This window comes from Triticum urartu, chromosome 6A (assembly GCF_056163025.1).
Source record: "Triticum urartu cultivar PI428250 chromosome 6A, HENAU_Tu73, whole genome shotgun sequence".
Taxonomy (NCBI): Eukaryota; Viridiplantae; Streptophyta; class Magnoliopsida; order Poales; family Poaceae; genus Triticum; species Triticum urartu.
The window spans coordinates 279651817-279656621 of NC_141878.1; positions in this window are offsets into that span (position 1 = coordinate 279651817).

Sequence of the window (4805 nt, forward strand, 5' to 3'; positions counted from 1 at the left end):
TTGATGCCATAGTTGTTCATGGCTCGATTGGCGAAGCGTCTGAAGACATCCTGCACTTCAGTCTTATAGAGGATTATATGCACCCATGTATATCTTGAATAATCATTAACAATGACGAAGCCATAGAGACAAGCAGTAGTGGTAAGAGTTGAGTAGTGAGTGGGACCGAAGAGGTCCATGTGTAGCAGTTCGAAGGGTTGAGTCGTTGTCATGATTGTCTTCGAGGGATGCTTGGCCCTCGTCATCTTTCATGCTTCGCAGGCACCGCATAAGTGATCCTTCTTGAACTTGACGCCCTTGATGCCTATGACGTGCTTCTTCTTTGCAAGAGTATGCAAGTTCCTCATGCCAGCATGCCCTAGCCTCCGATGCTAGAGCCAGCATTCTGAAGCTTTTGCAAGAAGACATACAGCAAGCTGTGGTCCTGCTGAGAAATCTACCATGTACAAATCATCTTTCCGATACCCTTCAAAGACTAGAGACTTGTCAGATTCCATTAGAACAAGGCAACAATATTTTCCAAACATCACAATCATATTTAAATTGCAAAGCATTGAGACAGACATTAAGTTGAAACCAAGGGATTCAACAAGCATCACTTTATCCATGTGCTGATCCCTTGAGATTGCAACTCTACCTAGACCCAATACCTTGCTTTTACCAGTATCAGCAAATGTGATGTGACTCTTGTCAGATGGACGTAAGGTTGAGTCCATGAGAAGACTTCGCTTGCTAGTCATGTGATTAGTACATCCACTATCAATAATCCATTCTGAAGCAGCTAGTGTCATACCCTTGGCACCGCGTGCCATGAAGCAGTAGGTGGGAGCGGAGTTGTCCTTGTCATTAGCATCAGCGTCGGTGACGAAGTCATTGTCTTCAATGTTGAAGATGGACTTGGCAACGTAGGCTGTAGCTAGACTTGCAACGCCAGAATCGGACTGCTCCTCAGACTCCACCTCAGCCTCCTCAGAAGCAGACTCCTCCTCTGAATCCATTTCCTTGCCGACAAACGCACGGGCCTTGCCAGATGAGCTCTTCTTATGTGATGAAGACTTTGAGGAAGACTTGGAAGAAGACTTTGAGTATTTCTTCTTTTTCTTGTCGTTAGAATCACATTCCTTGCTCTTCTTCTTCTTCTTCTTCTTCTTCTTCTTCTTCTTCTTCTTCTTCTTCTTCTTCTTCTTCTTCTTGTTCTCATTGTCCCACTGCGGACACTCAGAGATGTAGTGACCAGGTTTCTTGCACTTGTGGCATGTTCTCTTCTTGTAGTCATGGGCAGAAGCTTCATCATTCCTTGAGCTGGATCGTGAGGACTTTCTGAAGCCTTTCTTCTTGGTGAATTTCTAGAACTTCTTCACAAGCATAGCAAGCTCCTTTCTAATGCCTTCAGGATCATCAGAACTGCAGTCAGATTCTTCTTCAGATGAGGAAACAGCTTTTGCCTTCAAAGCACGAGTTCGCCCATAGTTGGGACCGTAGATGTCTCTTTTCTCAGAAAGCTGAAACTCATGTGTGTTGAGCCTTTCAAGTATGTCAGACGGATCGAGTGTCTTGAAGTCAGGGCGTTCTTGAATCATCAGGGCTAGGGTGTCAAATGAGCTGTCAAGTGATCTCAGAAGTGTCTTGACAACTTCATGCTTGGTGATCTCAGTAGCGTCGAGAGCTTGAAGCTCATTTGTGATGTCAGCGAGTCGATCAAACGTGAGCTGAACATTCTCATTGTCGTTTCTCTTGAAGCGGTTGAAGATGTTGCGAAGGACACTGATTCTTTGATCTCTCTGGGTTGAGACGCCTTCGTTGACCTTGGAGAGCCAGTCCCAGACTAGCTTGGATGTTTCCAGAGCACTCACATGGCCATACTGTCCTTTGGTCAGATGACCACAGATGATATTCTTGGCAGTGGAATCCAGTTGAACGAACTTCTTGACATCAGCAGCGGTGACACCTTCACCAGCCTTGGGGACGCCATTCTTGACGACATACCAGAGGTCGACATCAATGGCTTCCAGATGCATGCACGTCTTATTCTTCCAGTAGGGATATTCAGTTCCATCGAAGACTGGGCACGCAACGGAGACTTTGATTATCCCTGCAGCCGACATAGCTAAAACTCCAGGTGGTTAAACCGAATCACAGAGAACAAGGGAGTACCTTGCTCTGATGCCAATTGAAAATGCTAGTGATCGACTAAAGGGGGGGGGGGTGAATAGGCGATTTTTATGAAGGTCTTCAAAACATGGAAGTTTTGAAGACAGACGATAGAAATGAACCTATTAACATGCAACGGAAGGTAGACTACACTAGCCAAGCCATAGTCAAGTATTCAATGAAGTGAAAGCACAAAGACTAATAGCAGCTAGGTAGTATGGATCAGGATGGAAGATAGTATGAAGCCAATCAGAACAAGCAGTCACACAGTGAAGACAAATAGATAATGCAAACAGGCAATGACTTCACAAGGACCAATCTGCAAATAAAGAGATGGGAAGGATAGAACCAGTGGCTCGTTGAAGACAATGATTTGTTGGACCAGTTCCAGTTGCTGTGACAACTGTACGTCTGGTTAGGGAGGCTGAGATTCAACTCAGAAGACTGCGTCTTCACCTTATTCCCCTTGAGCTAAGGACACCCAGTCCTCGCCCAATTACTCTGGTAAGTCTTCAAGGTAGACTTCCAAACCTTCACAGACTTCGTTCACCAGTGATCCACAATGACTCTTGGATGCTCAGAACACGACGCCTAACCGGCTGGAGGATTCACAGTCCTCAAGTGTAATAAGTCTTCAGATCACACAGACAGGAAGACTTCAGTGATGCCTAACACTCTTTGGCTCTGGGTGTTTAGGGCTTTGTCCTCGCAAGGATTTCTCTCTCAAAGGCTTCGAGGTGGGTTGCTCTCAAACGACAAAAGCCTTGCACTAACTCTGCGCAGCTAACCAATTTATGGTGTAGGGGGTGGGCTATTTATAGCCACTAGGCAACCTGACCTGATTTGTCCGAAATGACCCTGGGTCACTAAGGAACTGACACGTGTTCCAACGGTCAGATTTCAAACACACATGACAACTTTACTTGAGCTACAAGCAAAGCTGACTTATCCAGCTCTGGATAAGATTTGCTCTCATTGTCTTCGCTCGAAGACATAGGATTTTGGTTAAGCATCACTTCAGTCATTCTGACTGGTTCACTTGGACCCCACTTAACAGTACGGTGGTTCCTATGACTCAACAAAGAAGAAAACGAAACAACTAAGTCTTCGTGCTCCATAGTCTTCACACAATGTCTTCTCTTGTCATAGACTTCAATGTGAATACCTTCACATACCACCTTTGTCTTCAATGTCTTCATACCTTTTTAGGGGTCATCTCCGGTAGGTAAACCAAATCAGTGAGGGACTACTACCTGTGTTATCCTGCAATTCTCACAAACACATTAGTCTGATGAGGACATCAATACCATTGTTACACCCACAGCCCCTACTATTACATATACTGGACCAATTACTAGAGCTCGCGCACGCCAATTAAATTACCAGGTACTTTCGTTTCTTGGTAATGATTCTAATGTTCATGAGATTATGATGCTGCCTAAATTGGATACATTTGTTTTGCTTACAAATGAAGGTCCTAGCTTGGAGAAGGATGAACATTGGAGCAAGAACACGAATGGAGTTGATGGCATGCGCAAGGGGATCAAGAACGGAGTTACAAGTGATGATTTCAGGACTTTGAAGCCGCCATAAGGAGTGCATGAAGCCTTGGACGAAATATACGAGATGCCACTTCATAATATTCGTCCATAGGCTATTCTAGGTGCTGCGTCACCTTATTAATGGGCCAGGCCCATGTAATTTCGAAATACTTAAGTATAGGCTATTTTTAGAGTCCGTATGTGTGGGGAAACAAGAGTTAGGGTTGGTTTCGGACCCCACCCTCAAGGGCCACGAAATTCCCCTCTCTTCCTCCATATATACAGCCCTTAGGGCGTCGTTTAGACTGGGGGTTTTGTTTAGATTAAAAGTTCGCCATAGCTGCAACTTCGCGTACTTCGTTTGTGTCCAACGACCAGACCAAGACGTCACAGAACCCCACCTTGATCAATAAAGCTTTCATCTTATATTCGCAATATCCAGATTGCAATCTCAGCTTCTTGCTTGTTCTTCGTTTGCTCGCAGGAAACAGGCCCTCGTGGTCAGGTTGATCGTGCTCCGGCGTGGTCAATAACCCCTCGGAAGTTGGTTTAGCGATTGCTAAGGCGCGATGTCTCGCACGTTCGTAGTCGGATCGTCAAGGTCGACTCCCACAGAAAACGATAGCCACCATCTCATCGAAACATCGGGACACCTTTGCCTCTATCAAGTGGTATCAGTTTTCAGGTTGCTCGGTGAGAATTTCCAGTTTTCCTAGATTAGATTTATTTTCTTCCCTATTGTCCAAGAAAAAGCCACAAAAAAAAAATTAGGGTTAGTTCATCATATCCGAACCAATCTGAGCCTTTGCATAATCTTTTTAGGGTTTTTGCTTTGTTGAATTTGCGGTTGCATCGTCGTGTCAAGTTGCTGGTCTTAGAGTCTAGTCTTTTAGAGTTTCGAGTTCTGGTCATAAGTTGTCACGCCGCCGCCGCACCATCATCATCGCCCATCTACCACTTTTGCTTATCCGCCACCGCTTTGAATCCATATCCATATACCACCACCAATCCGTATCCATATACCACCACCAATCTGTATTCATATACCACCACCGCTACCATATACCACCACCGCTGCCATATACCACAACCATATATCCACCACCATTCCGT